An 18,362-nucleotide genomic window follows, 5' to 3' on the forward strand; every position below is an offset into this window, starting at 1 on the left:
AATCCCTGAAATGGGTAGAGTGGTCCTGGCAAGTGCCTTTGTGGTCAATTTACTTCTACCCTGTTGCTTACGGCATAGCTCATGCAAAACTGGACAAATGATGTAGCAGCTACAAAGAACCCAGGGGGCAACCCTTTCTCTCTCAAGCGTAGGTAACATAGCTGCCTTCGATAGGTGAGTCTTTCCATGGATCAGCTGGGCCATCATGGGGTACAGGGATCGTGGTAGGCAAGTTACTGACTGTTTGCCATACGCCACCCTGTTCTACTGCTCTCATATTAGTCCATTTATCTTTTTCTTCTTTGCTGGCTTGTGACTGTAATGTCTTTAGTACATCAATGTTCAAATTTTTATCAAAGTCCAAATCATAGTCTCTGACTTGTGCGGTCAGTATCTTCTTTTCTTCTTTCTTCCACGGCTTGAGGGCCGCTGTCTGCGCTGAAGTCTGCTAGGGCGTTGCCTTTTGCTTCTGCACTGTTGGCTTTAGTATGAGCTTTCACCTTCAGGATTGCTACTTTGTCTGGTAGGAGTAGGGCTTTCATAAGGTTCTGTACTGCTACACCATTCTCAATGGGTTGTCCTACAGAAGTTTAAAAGTGTCTGGCCTTCCATGTTGGGCCGTAACCATGATCTATGCCGAATACATACCAGGAGTCAGTGTAAATGGTTACCTTCTGTCACTCTACACGCCTCAGTGAGGGCCTTCAGTTCCGCTTCTTGTACTGAGACATGCGGAGGCATTCTGCTTTTAGAGATCTTGTTGTGTGAACACTGCATATCTGGTGTGGAGTCGTCAATCACCCTGGTACCATCTATAAAATACAACTCAAAATATGTATTAACAAGGGGTTTCAATAACTCTTTAAAACTTAAACTTTTCTTGTTGCATCAATGCTAGACAATCATGCTGATATTCTATTCCAAATAGATCACGTTCTTATTTGCAAAAATTTTTTAAAAATAGCTGATCTGTAGTACATAGATCACCTATGCCTCCCCCTCCCCCATTTGATCACCTATGCCTCCCCCTCCCCCATTTGATCACCTATGCCTCCCCCTCCCCCATTTGAAACAGGATACTCGATTGGAAGAAGAGTAGCCGGGTTCACCATTGAAAAGAAATATTAAAGGGGGGGGGCATGAGCAAAGCACATTGCAACCTTATTTGACGAGCTAGAGACAGGTGTTTAGGTTGTACTTGAGTGAGTATACTCTGGATGTCATGAGGGGTGAGAACCACTAGGGGGTAGTCCAGGACCAACTCAGAAGATTTGTCAACCATTGCTTGTACTGCTGCCACCGCACAGACACAGGAGGGGGCTCCTCGGGCTACCGGATCCAATCTCATGGAGTAATACCCAAGTGACCGTGGACGTCCTCCATGTTTTTGCGTCAATACTGCTGTCGCATGAAAGGCCAGGGACGGCAGTATGAGACAAGTCCCAAAAAGGTGCGAAGCTTTGGCAGCAGAAGAAGATACAGAAATGGCTTGAACTGCAGCCCTGCGTCGTTCTGTGAGATGTCTGCCTTCTTGAGCTAGACAACAACCTTTTGTTTACAAAGCTGTAATTTTTCCTTTTTAAGCCTTGCAGCCATTTTCTGCTAAAAAAATTTTTTTTTTTAGAAGAGAAATAGATGCAGATTGACATGTTTCAGATCCTCAACACAAAGCTGGAAAGTCATTAACATATTGTAACAGCACAGTCCCCTCAGGCGGAGTCCAAGCCTGCAGGACAGTTACATAAATGCCCTTTTGTCTGAAAAAGGGCCGGAGATTCAGACTGTCTCCACTCTGGTTTATTATCTATGACCTTAGGGATTCCAATAGACCTTCTACAAAGGCCATACTAAGTACATGTTTGCCCATCTTTTCTATGCCCCTATACCCCAGATCTGACTAATGTTGTTGAAGGCGGGCATAGAATTGTTTTACACTTTCTTCCTTCTCTTTGTGTGATATTAGAAAGAGACAAGGAGGATTCTCTCAAATTTTTTTTTTTTTTTCTTTTTCCCCAATGTTTCAGACAAATTAAAAATATTTTACCGCTTCTCAATTCTCTATGTTTAATTTTATCCCTAATCTGTGCCACAATAGTTTTTCACATAATTTTAGATTATCGTTCCCACTGCCTTCCCTGTTTTACATATACTTCTATATCACCCTCCGCTCCCTGCATCTCCTCCTTGTCCTCCTTCTCATGCTTCCACTCACTAGCCTTGGATCTAGTGAGTATAGGCATAACCGGTTTGCACCGAGGAGCTCCGCAAGCAGGGCAGCTCTCTCTCCAATCCGGGTTCTGTTGTCCACAATGCCAGCAGGTCCATCCCTCCAGTCCAATGTTTGACCTTGGAGTGGATGACTTGGCATAGGGTGGGGAGGAGACGGTTGGAATTGAGATGAAGGAGGGGGTGAAGATGGAAGAGGGAACTAACCCGACAATGAGAGAACATCTTTGAATTCTTTTCTCATTTCATTTTCAGCTACTGAACAGTATATATATATATATATATGTAATACAACATACTTCCTGTATAGCCAAATATAACCAATTCTTAATTCAGATTTCTTTGCAAAGACAAGTAGGTCTTCTAAAGCCCAGTACTCCCCACCCTTTGAAATTTATCTTATCTTCTATAGAACACAGAAACTTGTCCAGACAGATAGCAAAGCTGTATAACAGGTTCCACTGCCTGTGACCATCTTCTAAACTGTAAATTCACACTCACTAAGGGGGGTTTTATTCATTCCTATACGGACTGATAATATGTGAAGTAGAAATTGGGATTGTATTTACTGTACACCAGACTTCCAATAATGAGCGAATTATGTATAGATAAGAAAAACTCTTAGTACCGCGGTTTTTACACAATTCGTTCAGAATAGGCTACCCAATGACAAACACAATACAACTTATGCCCATTTCTACTCACATACTGGTATTCACCACACTGTGACCACTCAGCGGCCAATATATTATAGGGGGCTTTATTCCACCCTGGCATAATTAACAATTCATCGGATACTTCTTTGTTCTTAGCTACCGACATTTTCATACTATTGCAAATTTTCTTAAACAGCGACATTTTCACACTATGCCAGATTATCACAAGAAATTCTTCAACTATCAGTTTATCAAAATTTTCCTTTAAAACAAACTAGTGTATTACTCTCTGCGTAATCCGGTTCACAGCGCCATTTATGTATTACTGGAAGGAGTAAGACTTAGTTCAAATTACGCTTTATAGAGAGTTAGACACTATAAAAGGTTCATACTGTAGTTGATTGGGACCCTAATAAGTGGGATGGGGACCAATATTCACACCTTATCCTCTTTACCAGCAGTATGGACAATGGCTGGCGGTTTATGTACACCAAGAGGCTTATTGTTTTTATTCTTTCACACACATAAAACAATTGTTTGTTTCACTATTTTCTTATGCAGTCTTCCATACCTTATCCTCTTTACCAGCACTATGGCCAATGGCTGGCGGTTTATATACACCAAGAGGCTTATTATTTTTATTATTAATTTCTTTATACACTCTTCAAATAAAATACTGTTGTTCATTGAAGATGAATTACACTTTAAATAGAACTTTTGTTATTAATTTGACTAAAGTACTTATCAGGTGTTTCAAGTACACAATTATCTCATATTAATATCTTAATTCAATAATATTCAAATTAACACAACCCAATATTTTTGAATTCCACATATTCCACGAATCTGTATATACATATATACACTGTGGTAATCCTGGGCTATTATCTCACACAACTAGTCTCAGGAATAAAATTAGATAATTAGATGCCCCTCCTTTGGTCACTCCATTTGTTCAAGTGGGAGACTTAACATGGAGTCTAAGAGTGACCTTCACTCTATACATTACCACAATATACATATATATACACCAACATCCACTTAAAATGGAGACACACTTCTCACCTAGGCTGGACTGTGTGTAGGGTGGAGCAAGACCTGTTCCTATTGTTCTTCCCTCCCATCTCCTTACATCACCTAGCTCCACCCCCTGTGGTCTGGCTCAGCATTTGGTCATTTTTGCTTCATTTCGTTTCTGGTTACCGGACAGTATACACCATATAACACAGTCTAACTCTCATACAGGTCCTTCCATTTATACACACACATAAAGACAAAAACATTTGCATGTCAGTTACTAAAGTGTCAGTACTTTTTTAAGTGTCAGTACTTCCTCACTTGTCTAAAAGTGTCGGTACTTCCCAACCCTGCTTATTTCCCCCCGTCTCAACTACTTCTCTTATACCTATAAGAGGATCCCATCAGGGATTTTATCCCCTGAAAATTTTAGGCTTCCCTGGTACAATTTATACCATGCCTTTCAGAGATCGGCAAGCGGGTTTCATATTCTGTACTTCCTCACCCTGCATATTCTGTACACTGACCATGCAAAGTAACAAATAAAGACAATAACAGTTAAACACCCGCACAGCATATTCAGCCCACCATATGAATTCTTAAAAAGCTTGAAGATTTATAAGAGGCATGCACTTCTTACCCCTCGGACAGGAAAGGAGCAGCCAGGAAGCACGGATAGATTGTGGCAAGATAAAACCTTACCTTACTGCGCAGTTTTTGTCAATCCGTGGTTCCGAGTGGCTCCTTATCCCATCTGGGTCCGGGGGGGTTCGAGGTGTAGGTGGTCCTCTTGTTCCATCAAGCCCCGCGTTCGGGCGCCAATTTTGTTAGGGATAAAATCCATGTTACGTTAATATGCTGTGGGGCTCCAAATCAGAGGTGGTTATGGCAGCCACCATGAGAAAGCAATAGACACAGGCATCACGGTCGTGTCTTAGAGCAATCTGCGTTTATTTCGTACATTGACTTATTCTTATACAAAAAATAGTAGGCGTATCAGAGGTTGAACTGCTTTACAGAGGTCGACCTGTTTTTCTGGTAAGTGATTTTGTCTTCTCTATAAACAATGCTTTATTTGTTTGTTTGTAGACATCGTGTCTGGTACCCTGATTATCATCACACTCTACATTCTAATTGCATGCCCTACCTAGACAGCAGTACAAAGCATTCCATACAACCTTTTGATCAGTGTAACGAGATAATCAAGATCTTTGGAGACATGATGGACACTTAAGATTACACCTCTACATAATGTAATTAAGTACTAGGCTAAATGTACAAGCATTTAGCAGACCTTTTCATAGGACACAGAATAGAGTGTACAATTTAGGCCTACAGCCTCCGGAAACGTATATTACAGATGGATGAAATGTATACATATATAAGTTTTCATGTTCATAACCCTCACACTATCTAATGGCGTAAACAGACAACTGTGATTGCGGAAGGTTTTGCAGGTGTGAAAGCGAAGCGAAGACGTTAGTTTTAATGGTTTCGTTTTACGGGCGTGTTTCTCGTGCGACATTCCTACGTCCTTGCCCGATCTTTCTCACACGTAGTTTTCATTTGGACAAGAAATTTTCGTCTTTTCTGTTCCTGTTCGCACGCGATAGCAAAAAGTTTGAATAGTAGAAAAGACTTTTGATTACTTCATGTACAAATACGTTCCCTAGCAGCGAGCGTATTTGCGCATGCGCTCATCTGAAGAAGCCCCAGGGGCGCCTCTAGATGTAACGATTATTACTTAAGAAAAAGTGAACGATAATCATTAGGTGCGAACGCGGCCAGCGCCCGAATGCAGAACGAGAATCGCTCGCTTTACGTTTGTCTTTTATTTTCTGCAGGCATAAAAACCATCGTTCGGTATAATCAGCGCTCGTTCAGTCGTTACCGCAACCTCCGTGCTTTCTTATGAGAGAAAAAGTCATTGGCGACGAGCTTATATGTTTGTATGTGTGTATATATATATATATATATATATATATATATATATGTGTGTGTGTATATATATATATATATATATATATATATATCTGCACACACAAACTCCACATCAACCACGACATTATTATGAGGAATGTTCATGATAGTTGTACGCCCCACAACCAGGCCTGTCTTTATTAGGAGGGCAGTAGAGGCTTTCCATGAAACATTGTGCAATATCTGACAAACAGAAATGTGAAAAATCAGAAGGAAAAGCACTAATATCGCAGTAATAAGTGAAGTGGAACTACAAGTCTCAGCTTTCCCGCCTCTACATTAGATATCATCAGTATGATCTGCTAAAAAAAACACAACGTAATTATCTCCATGGTAACCACACGAGCGAGCTCCCGTCACATGACCTTACTAAAAAGCCCGCCCCAAGACTACATTTCCCAGAAGGCCTAGCGTGACAGCTTCCAGGTTGCGTTCATGAAAGGGGCGGAGCTTGTGACTTGTTACTTGTTACTTTCCGTAGATTTTCTTGCTTTGGCGTAAAAGGCCGCGGCGCCGGAGTGAAGGTAACTATGACAACGCCTCCGGTCCTCTGGGCCTCAGTAGGGGAGGGTCTATAGTCTTTATTGACTGCCGTGCAGCTCCGGTTCGTTCAGGGGTCCATGTGCTGAACATTACCGTAACCATCATGGCGCTCCCAGCCTCGTGGCCTGTCACTGCCTCCTCTCCTGCCAGTTGTGTCCCCCATAGTGACATATTGGGCATCTTATGCCAAGTGATGACAAAGGGCAGGAGCGCCGTCCCCTTGATATATCACACATTGTTTGTCTCAGCGCTGCATTATTTGGCGCAACGGAAGTCACATGACCAAAGATTGCTGCGCCGCCACCGTCACGAGCCACGAAGACGCAAATTACTGCGTCAAATAGCTGCAAGACCGCCCGACCCGCTGACCTGTCGCACCGCCGCCAGATTCACTTACATGATGAAAGCAGAGAACACTGCGCCCCCAAATCGTCGCTGTACTCCCCGCAGTCATGTGACAGGACGCGGTTACACGAACGGCGAATAGTCTGCCGCTGCCTAATATATCGCGAGGGAGATTTACAAAGCCTTTTTTTGTGTAAAGTTTGAGTTTGCGCCAAAGTTTTTTGATACTGTTTCATTGGTTATGTGTACATAGTTGTCCGGAGGGCCGTCCGCCTGCACCGACTCGTCTATATATAATTTACACCAGAAGCAGTCGTAAATTATACCAGAAATCTTCGCCAGCGCCCAAGTAAGGGTGTGGGCGCAAGGAGGAGCCGAGGGGCGACTAATATATGAAGGGTGTTCATATATCCAATCCGATAACGACGCCGTACGGACCGCCGGTCTAAATAAATCTCCCCGCAGTGTTTACATTCCTCTGTATGTTTGTATCTCTGCTGGCTGTTGATGAATGGAAACCTTCTCGCCTGCATCCCGAGGTTGTGAAGCCGCATTGGCGTAATCGTAATAAATTACATCCCTCCGCCGTGAGCAGCTGCGCACCCGGCCGTGACCCTGCGTATGGCGGTCAGATTGTACTGCGCATGTATTCACACGGGCGGCCCTGCCCACTCCACCCGCAGCCCGTACACAACGTAATAGCGGACGGGCTGTGGGTATATACGCGAAGATAGAGCGCAATGGGCTCGCAAATATATGCAGGAAGATTGAACTTGTTGCTGTTCCTCCCGCTGATTACGCAATTCTAAAATGATGCTAATGGGATCGGAACTGCGTTAGGTAATGCAGTTATTTGCCTCGAGCTACCGCGTACCGAGCGGGCGGACAGCGCCTGCGGAATAGAAAATGGAAAAACCGCAATTCCAACATCTTTCTTTTACCGCATGCACGCTGCAGCAAAAATGACACAATAGCTTTTCTCCGCGAGTCGGTACCATAGAGTTGTTTGGGGGCTCGGTTTTCGCGGGGCGGCCGGTGGGGTCTCTTGGTACCGTGTCGGAGGACATACGGCTGTTTAATCGCTTTTCCTTCCTTTTTATCTTGGATACAGGGTTTTGGCATTGTGTATTTTTATGGCGATGTTCACCATGTGGGGTCAATCATCCATTATTTTGATTGATTGGACTTTTACGGACGTAGCGGTACCAAATATGTTTTTGTGTTTTTTGGTTTTTTTTTAGTATCCATTTATTTTTTATAATAATGAAAAACTTTATTTTTCATGTGTTTACTTTTCTTTTTTTTAGTCCCGATAGGGAACTTGAACTTGTGATCGCTTATACCATATACTGCAATACTTCAGTATTGCAATATATGGTATTTCTGCTAGCATTCTATTGAGACAAGTCAAAGTCCTGTCCTAGTAGACAGAAATGCATGGCTGCCCTGGGGGCTTTCAAAAGTTACATTACATAGGGGTGCACTTACTTTTGCAATTAGTATTGAATAATCAAGTTGTGACACCTTTACTTTTCCTATTTAGGACCTAAAGAATGGTTGTGCCAAATTTCATGTTTGTACGACATCAGGAAGTTAGAGAATTAGATTTGGTACATTACAAAGGGGTGCCAATACTTTTCCACTTAGCATTGTATAATCGAGCTGCGACCCCTTTACTTTTCCTATTTAGGACCTAAAGAATGTTCATGCCTGATTTGATGTTTGTCTAACACCGGGAAGTTAGAGAATTAGATTAGGTACATTATATAGGGGTGCCAATACTTTTGCACTTAGCATTGAATTTTCAAGTTGTGACCTCTATATCTTTCCTATTTAAGACCTAAAGAAGGTTATGTTTGTACGGCATCGGGAAGTTACATTGCATAGGGGTGCCAATACTTTTGCACTTAGCATCGAGTAATCAAATTGTGACCCCTTTACTTTCCCTATTTAGGACCTAAAGAATGGTCCTGCCATATTTCATAGGGGTGCCAATACTTTTGCACTTAGCATTGAATAATCAAATTGTGACCCATTTACTTTTCCTATTTAGGAGCTAAAGAATGGTCCTGCCAAATTTAATGTTTGTACAACACCGAAAAGTTACATTACATAGGGGTGCCAATACTTTTGCACTTAACATTGAATAATCGAGTTTTGACCCCTTTACTTTTTCTATTTAGGAACTTAAGAATGCTCCTACCAAATTTCATGTTTGTACGACATCGGGAAGTTAGAAAATTAGATTTGGTACATTACAAAGGGGTGCCAATAGTTTTGCACTTAGCATTGAATAATCGAGTTGCAACTGCTTTACTTTTCCTATTTAGAACCTAAAGAATGCTCCTGCCAAATTTCTTGTTTGCACGACACCAGGAAGTTAGAGAATTCAATTTAGTACATTACACAGGGGTGCCAATACTTTTGCACTTAGCATTGAATATTCGAGTTGTGACCACTTTATTTTCCTACTTAGGACCTAAAGAATAATTGTGCCAAATTTCATGTTTGTACGAGATTGGAAGTTAGAGAATTGGATTTGGTACATTTTACAGAGCGCCAATACTTTTGCACTTAGCATTAAATAATCGATTTGTGACCTCTTTACTTTTCCTATTTAGGACCCAAAAAATGGTTGTGCCAAATTTCATGTTTGTACGACATCAGGAAGTTGGAGAATTAGATTTTGTACATTACATAGGGGCGCCAATACTTTTGCACTTAGCATTGAATAATCGAGCTGTGATCCCTTTACTTTTTGTTGCAGCAGTGCTCATATCGCTGCCGTATTATCGAAGTCCGTGCGGGTTTTAGATTTGGTTCTGCACCTTCTAGCTCAGTAGGTGTGACGTAATGTAGGCAGATCTGTGGGTAATTAGCTGGGTATTTACCTGGGCTGATACTGAGCTAAGGTGCTGTGTATTGTTATTTGTTCTCCATCTGAGCTAGTGTCTCCCGTTGACTGTGTGGTACCCACTGCTCTCTACTTCGGACGGCTCAGTGTGCTGCGGCTTATTCTACTAAAGCTAAGTGCTGGGTTTTATTTTGTTTTGTCCGATATCAGTTTGGCCAAGTAGGGTTACTTAGGTCCCAGGAACGAGTGCAGGCCCGCATCTATCGACGCGATCAGTCTGCCGTGGTAGGCAGGGCTCTCTCCCTTGTTCGTTACGTAGTTAGGGAAAGACTTCCCGTTTATTATTTGTCAGTTTGTTTGGCCGCTGCACTGTGAGCATTTACTGTGTTTATCTGCAAGTGGTTGTCGAGCGCGTCCTGTGCAGACGTAACACTTTTCCTATTTAGGACCTAAAGAAGAATCATCCCAAATTTCATGCTTGTACGACACCGGGAAGTTAGAGAATTAGTGGCCAGTCAGTCAGTGAGGGCTTTCACCTTTATTTGATAGATAGATGTGCAAAAACCTGCGTAAATACGGTTGTGTGAAGAAGCCCTAATGCTGAGGTGCCCCTTGCTGAGGACGGGTATGACTCCCACGCCCTACATGAATAAATACTACCCTGTTTCCCCGAAAATAAGACGCGTCATATTAATTTTTGCTCCCAAATATGCGCTACGTCTTATTTTCAGGGGATGTCTTATTTCACTGTGGCAAATCCGTCTGTGGCCACTAATTCCTCAATTGGCCAGCTTTGTGGACGAAATTTCTCAGAAATCTCGTCCACATGGGACAGCAAATCTGTCACGGCAAAGCTGGGAGAAGCCGGTGTTGTGGTGCGGATTCACCGGCCACAGAAACGGAAAAGCGTGCAGCCAGGTCGCTTAAAAACAAGCGGCTGAGTGCCGTGGGTTTTGAAGCAGCGCTTTCCCAGTGGAAATCTCGCTGTTTATCGCTGTGGCCAAACTGCGAGATTTCCGCTGGAAATACGCTCTGTGAGAACCCAGCCTTAAGAATCACACAGGTTGCCTGACTCACACACAGAGCCATAAAAAAATAAGGGCTGTAAAGTAACGTACCTGTCTGCAGACAGAAGTTCCTGTACCACTTGTAAGCAGGGATGGTATTGCAGCTTCTGGCCACCAGGGGGAGCTCATCCCAGCAGACATGTACAGCAGGAACAGAACGTACAGTATGGACTTTTTCAGCCAGCAAGGGGAGCTCACAGCAGCACACTCTTACAGCACAGCAAGGACAGGATAACAGTTGACTGTCTGCAGATCTACCTATACATCTGGAGGTAGGAGACAACGGGGATGGCAGCAGGGGACAGGCCTCTTGACTTGCCTGCACACTTTACTATGTCTTACTATCGGGTGGTGCCTTATATTTGTGACTTCTGCAAATTTCAGGGGGTGTCTTATTTTCAGGGGGTGCCTTATTTTCAGGGAAACACGGTATGTATTACATGGTTGCCCCCTGAATCCAGCGGACACTATCTAATGCCATAAACACACCACTGTCATTGCGGAAGGGTTTGTAGGTGTGAAAGCGAAGCGAAGACATTAATTTTATTTTTATTTTCACGGGCATGTTTCTCGTACGACAGTCCTATGTCCTTGCCCTATCTTTCTCCGTGTGTCACCTATTCAGCGAACGTGGAAGATTGAGCGATGCTCATTTAAACAAGCCAACAATGTATCTGCCTGACTAAACAGGCCTCACGAGAGCCAATGAGCCAGCGGTGACGTCACTCGCACTTCTGAGATAAAGTTGGGGCGACTCGCATATATATGTTACACTATACCAACACACACGCCACATCGATTAGGACATTATGTTGTGTGAATATGAAGTGTATTGCCTAGCTGCAGCACTAAATGGCTTACTGTCTGGAAATGTAACTTCTGAGAGTCATGTGACCTTGTTCTATAAATGTGGTTGCAAGGTGCATGATTGGGAGTTGTTGGTCTTTTTCTTGTCCTTCTGATTGAGCTTGATAGCGCGTGAATTTTGGCTTTTTGGAGCTGTACCGAGTAGCCTGCCCACATGCAAGTACCTTCAACCTGCATGTGGTGAAGATGGAGGAGAGAGAGTGGTGGCCTAGATGCTTTTTCTATGAACCCTACCCTAACGTGTGCGTGAATGAAAAGCTAGCCGTGCAGAGTTCAAGTCGTGTGAGGGACCGGTAGAGAGTTTCTGTCCTCTTAAGGAGTCATGTTTTCCAGGAGCGGGGCTACACAGATAACCAAGACTGTGGGCAGGTATCGTGCTGTGTCGGCCTCCCTGTCCTCCTCATTTTATACTGCCTGCACTGGTGTGTTTTTCCTGCAACTGTTTTCATCCACTGCGCTTCATGCAAGTTATTTCCCGTTGTCGACCGTTCCCAGCAATGGGGTGTTTTCACTACCACCTGTGTGTGTGGACTTTATTGCATCTGCAGCTTCACTGCGGAGGAATGAACAGTGGCGTCACCCGTGACAACTACAGAACTAAGTAAGCTACACTCCCAAATTAATATCCTGCCCTCGGCCCCTGGGACTTGTTTTCCGGTTACCCTCTGGGTGGGAGACAGTAGAGCCACCGTGACAAGGCTCCTTCAGTCCTCTTGAACCCCCGACCACCGAGTCCAGGGTCCAGGATAGGAAATGGGTGCGGGTCCCAGAGGAACTGTGGTAGCCATAAAACATTTGAGAGGGGAATACCCCTTTAACACCACAGGGCGTAACTGTACGTCCTGGCTGCTGGGTACTTAACGCAACAGGATGTACACCTATGCCCTGAGGATAGCGCAAAATCAGAAGAGATCTCATGCCATCCGGCAGCGGGAGTCAGCTGTCACCAATAGTAACAGCAGGGGTGCATTCTCTGTTTAACCCTTATATGCCGCAATCAATGTAATTGCAGATAGACGACGGATTGCCATGTCAACAGGATGCCAGATACAGCCGTCCTGCTTTGCCTTTGCCTATGATCCCTATTACAAGCAAAAAGGCATTGCAGGACAGAAGTGTAGCAATGCTGTATCATAGCGATCATCGGTGTTATGGTACAAGTCTCATACAGAGATATAAAAAGTGTAAAAGAAAAATAAAGGTAAATACCTTTTTTGTGTTTTTCCCTATTGGTATAAAAAAAAGTTACATATTAAAATCCCACATATTTGGTATCATCGTATCCATAACAACCTGCACAACAAATGGAACACACTTTTTATTCTGCACGGTAAAAACCGTAAGAGAAATCCTAAAAAACTGAGGAAAAATGCTTATTTTTTTCATTTTGCCTCCCAAAAAATGCAAGAAAAGTGATCAAAAAAGCCATATCTACCCCAAAATAAAGAAGATAATAATATGCGTCAGGAGTGCGCCAAGTATATTAAACTGATTCATGTGCCGTTTGGATAAAATGATAGGTAACAACTCACCTGGTGCGCGGTGGGATAACCCTGGATAGGGAAACCCACCGGCACCTGTTGTCCTGGTCAGTGTGTAGAAAGGTCTTTAAGCCACAATCCTTAGGCAAGGAGAGACGCGGGAAAACCAAGCGTTCCAAAAAGGTGCTTGAAGAAAAAATGACCGTGCAAAAAAAGGGATAACATCTTCCGCGCTCGTGTGGATAAGATCGATATGAATCTCAATCTTCTAGATGTCCGTATACATCACAAACTTTTTATTAGAAACAATGAGCAACGCGTTTTGACTAAAAAGCCTTTTTCAAGCTCATAAATCAGATTCATATCGATCTTATCCACACGACCATGGAAGATTTTTTCCCTTTTTTTGCACGATTATGTACCCCAAAATGGTACCCATAAAAACTATAGCCTGCCACGCAAAAAACAAGCCCTCACAGAGCTGCATCCACGGAAAAATAAAAAGTTATAGAACATTGAATACTGCAAAACAAAAAATTATTTCCAAAAAAAGGGTTTGGTATTAGTGTATCTTGACGCCACTGGAAGCTAGGGGTTAAACAGGAGGAACGCCCCTCTCACACCCCCAGCTCCTGATAGGGTCAATAGTTTAAGGTCCTGCAAGGTGCTAAACGTTATTTCTGTGAGGCATTGTATGTGCAATGCGAATCACCAGCTGTTTGCAGCTTACCACCTGTCCTCCGGGCCCGGCGCTGTGGCCTTCCTGCTGTTCTCCTCCTGCTGTATGTGGCAGCAGCCACTAACGGAATGTGCGCAGTCCCTGTAGGCTCCCTGCTCTCCTCCTGCAGCCTCCGGAGGACGCATGTCAGGGAGTGCAGCACGCTGCTGCCGGCTCCCCGCTGCACTCCTGCTGTGTGTCGACAGCGTGTCTTACTTCCTGCACCCCCGACGCTGTGTCCCTCTGCTGTAGACCGGAATCTTTAGGACATCTGTGACCGTAGGAGGAGCAGCTTCTGCGACGCTCCTGCTAAAGCCACTTCATGGCAGTGTGGCCTCAGTGATGCCAACCTCACTCTGCTCTTCAACACAGAGCGGAGTGCTGCATTCTGGCCAGCCCGCAGCTGCTTGACGTAAGTGGGCTGCCGGGACCTGCAGGTAAGCCAGCTGTCCAGCCAATAACGTACAGGGGGCATCACCCCCCTATCAATCTTGACTCCAGCAGGACTTCCTGGTGGCGTCAAGATAAACTAATACCAAGGGGTTCTATTGCGGAAAAGAGGAAAAACCTAAAAAATTAAATAAGAATTTTGTTATCGTACCGACCCGCAGAAAAAACTGTATTGTGTCATTTATACTGCATAATTAACTTTGTAAAAGAAAAAAAATACAATGGCGGTATTGATGTGTTCTTCCATCTAAACTAATGAAAACTACAATTTGCCACGCAAAAAACAAGCCCTCCTACCGCCGTGACGATGGAAAAAGAAAAACGTTTTGGCGTTTGAAAAGTGAAGATGAAAATCCCCCCAAAATCATTGTGTCCTTAGGGCTTATTCACACGAGTGTATATCGGCCGCATTTTCACGGCCGGCTGATATATGCAACCATCTGAGGCATTAGATTCCAATGCATCAGTTCAGATGGCCAATTTTCCGGTTCGTAAAAAGGGCTGGACCAAAAAGAGAGCGCATACTGGGCGGTTTTTAAGCCGGCCAGAAAAGGTAGTTCTGAAACTTTATTGCGGTCGGAATACAGCGGTCGGTCCCATAGACTTCTATGGGAGCTGCCAAAAAATGGAGGTGGGAGGGAATTTAGCAGAGGCCCTAATAAACTCCTTCCCCCTCTTCGCCCCTTGCCAGCTTTCAGCGAGGGGCAGGGGTGTGTGTGTGTGTGTGGGGGGGGGGGGGTTAACATACTAGTGGCGAGGGGTCGGGAAGGGGGAGGCATGGTTTCCTGGGCTCGGTGTATACATGCCGCGCCCAGGCCATCTGAGCAGGCACATAAACTGGACTGCTTCTTGTTCATGCGATTTTTTTATTTTTTTTTTCCCCAGCTGGGCTGTAGCTGTGGAGCAGCGCTCGTGTAAAGGAGCCCTTATACCCAAAATAGGCCATGTCCTTAAGGGGTTAGGGAATCTGAAAATGGCGACAAACAAGCAGCCCGGTCCGGTTGTTCTTGCTGCCTTCATGGCTTATTTCACACCAGATAGAACTGTTCCCCAACAACCAATAATTGGAATAGTCGGTTAGTTTAGAACAAGTATTTATTAATATTTCCTCTCTGTAATACCGCCGGTTGGCAGCAAGAGGAAGAAGAAAAGTTTATGAAGTGTCTTCTCGGTCCGCAGTGAACCCAGATGTTGTCCTCCGCAGGTCACCATCCCGGTCTCCAGAAATAGTGGTGGATGGGTAGAGCGCTTTGGTTCCAGGGACGCTCCACGGCGCGGTCTTCCTGCTCTGGGCTCTGTAGCGCCGGCTGGGCAGCTGAGTGTTCGCTTCTTGTCCGGCTTACTTCAGTCTTATCCAATGTCTGTAAGCTGTAGGAGAAAACGCAAGAAATAATTAAAGGCAGAAATATTGGAAACCATCGGTTTCACCCAGGTGCGGCATAGGGGTATCTACAGTTATGGGGTCTGGTGCCGGTCAGGGAGGCCCCTTGACTAGTTTGTAGAGTGCAGATGTCAGATCAGTTGAGGCCAGGGGTTTAGTCCATTGCTCTAGATATTGGGGGCCCTGTGTTAGCTGTATGTCTAATAAAGACTGTTAACGGTAAAGGTCTGGATACATGAAGGTCTACAGTCCTGTACTTACCCAGCAGGGTCCTGTAACAGCAGTCTGGCGGTCCGGGCGAGGAATGTAGGCTGCAGCCTTGTCTGGTGGTTAGTTAGTTTTCTCGCTTGGACGACGAGGCATGCAGATGGTAGTACCAGCCTCATTGATGGTCTCTTGGTATAAATGGCAGAGGTCCCAGGTGCCTCTGATGTTACAGGGGATGCAGATGGTAGCACCAGCTTCATTGATGGTCTCTTGGTATAAATGGCAGAGGTCCCGGGTGCCTCTGATGTTACAGGGGATGCAGATGGTAGCACCAGCCTCATTGATGGTCTCTTGGTATAAATTGCAGAGGTCCCAGGTGCCTCTGATGTTACAGGGGATGCAGATGGTAGCACCAGCCTCATTGATGGTCTCTTGGTATAAATGGCAGAGGTCCCGGGTGCCTCTGATGTTATAGGGGATGCAGATGGTAGCACCAGCCTCATTGATGGTCTCCTGGTATAAATGGCAGGGGTCCCGGGTGCCTCTGATGTTACAAAGGGTGCAGATGGTAGCACCATCCTTATTGATGGTCTCTTGGTATAAATAACAGAGGTCCCAGGTGCCTCTGATGTTACAGGGGATGCAGATGGTAGCACCAGCCTCATTGATGGTCTCCTGGTATAAATGGCAGAGGTCCCGGGTGCCTCTGATGTTACAGGGGATGCAGATGGTAGCACCAGCCTCATTGATGGTCTCTTGGTATAAATGGCAGAGGTCCCGGGTGCCTCTGATGTTATAGGGGATGCAGATGGTAGCACCAGCCTCATTGATGGTCTCCTGGTATAAATGGCAGAGGTCCCTGGTGCCTCTGATGTTACAGGGGATGCAGATGGTAGCACCAGCCTCATTGATGGTCTCTTGGTATAAATGGCAGAGGTCCCGGGTGCCTCTGATGTTACAGGGGATGCAGATGGTAGCACCAGCCACATTGATTGTCTCTTGGTATAAATGGCAGAGGTCCTGGGTGCTTCTGATGTTACAGGGGATGCAGATGGTAGCACCAGCCTCATTGATGGTCTCTTGGTATAAATGGCAGAGGTCCTGGGTACTTCTTATGTTACAGGGGATGCAGATGGAAGCACCAGCCTCATTGATGGTCTCTTGGTATAAAAGGCAGAGGTCCCGGGTGCCTCTGATGTTACAGGGGATGCAGATGGTAGCACCAGCCTCATTGATGGTCTCTTGGTATAAAAGGCAGAGGTCCTGGGTGCCTCTGATGTTACAGGGGATGCAGATGGAAGCACCAGCCTCATTGATGGTCTCTTGGTATAAAAGGCAGAGGTCCTGGGTGCCTCTGATGTTACAGGGGATGCAGATGGTAGCACCACCCTTATTGATGGTCTCTTGGTATAAAAGGCAGAGGTCACGGGTGCCTCTGATGTTACAGGGGATGCAGATGGTAGCACCACCCTTATTGATGGTCTCTTGGTATAAAAGGCAGAGGTCCCGGGTGCCGCTGATGTTACAGGGGATGCAGATGGTAGCACCAGCCTCTTTGATGGTCTCTTGGTGTAAATGGCCAAGGTCCTAGGTGCCTCTGATGTTACAGGGGATGCAGATGGTAGCACCACCCTTATTGATGGTCTCTTGGTATAAAAGGCAGAGGTCCCGGGTGCCGCTGATGTTACAGGGGATGCAGATGGTAGCACCAGCCTCTTTGATGGTCTCTTGGTATAAATGGCCAAGGTCATAGGTGCCTCTGATGTTACAGGGGATGCAGATGGTAGCACCAGCCTCATTGATGCTCTCTTGGTATAAATGGCAGAGGTCCTGGGTACTTCTGATGTTACAGGGGATGCAGATGGAAGCACCAGCCTCATTGATGGTCTCTTGGTGTAAATGGCATAGGTCCTGGGTGCCTCTGATGTTACAGGGGATGCAGATGGTAGCACCACCCTTATTGATGGTCTCTTGGTATAAAAAAGGCAGAGGTCCCGGGTGCCTCTGATGTTACAGGGGATGCAGATGGTAGCACCCCCCTTATTGATGGTCTCTTGGTATAAAAGGCAGAGGTCCCGGGTGCCTCTGATGTTACAGGGGATGCAGATGGTAGCACCAGCCTCATTGATGGTCTCTTGGTATAAATGGCCCAGGTCCTAGGTGCCTCTGATGTTACAGGGGATGCAGATGGTAGCACCAGCCTCATTGATGGTCTCTTGGTATAAATGGCAGAGGTCCCGGGTGCCTCTGATGTTACAGGGGATGCAGGTGGTAGCACCAGCCTCATTGATGGTCTCTTGGTATAAATGGCAGAGGTCCCGGGTGCCTCTGATGTTACAGGGGATGCAGATGGTAGCACCAGCCACATTGATTGTCTCTTGGTATAAATGGCAGAGGTCCTGGGTGCTTCTGATGTTACAGGGGATGCAGATGGTAGCACCAGCCTCATTGATGGTCTCTTGGTATAAATGGCAGAGGTCCTGGGTACTTCTTATGTTACAGGGGATGCAGATGGAAGCACCAGCCTCATTGATGGTCTCTTGGTATAAAAGGCAGAGGTCCTGGGTGCC

The 18,362-nt window shown here is 45.2% G+C and overlaps 1 protein-coding gene across 1 annotated transcript in view; it reads left to right on the forward strand.

Moving 5' to 3' along the window:
* The first annotated feature begins 6,382 nt into the window (after positions 1 to 6,382).
* The window catches only part of TFIP11 (tuftelin interacting protein 11), a 115,300-nt gene continuing 103,320 nt past the window's right edge, over positions 6,383 to 18,362 (forward strand). The window contains exon 1 of the mRNA XM_066583513.1: positions 6,383 to 6,403. The gene's annotated coding sequence lies outside the window, so the exon portion shown is untranslated. The remainder of the gene's footprint in view (positions 6,404 to 18,362) is intronic.

This window comes from Eleutherodactylus coqui, chromosome 11, assembly GCF_035609145.1.
Source record: "Eleutherodactylus coqui strain aEleCoq1 chromosome 11, aEleCoq1.hap1, whole genome shotgun sequence".
Taxonomy (NCBI): Eukaryota; Metazoa; Chordata; class Amphibia; order Anura; family Eleutherodactylidae; genus Eleutherodactylus; species Eleutherodactylus coqui.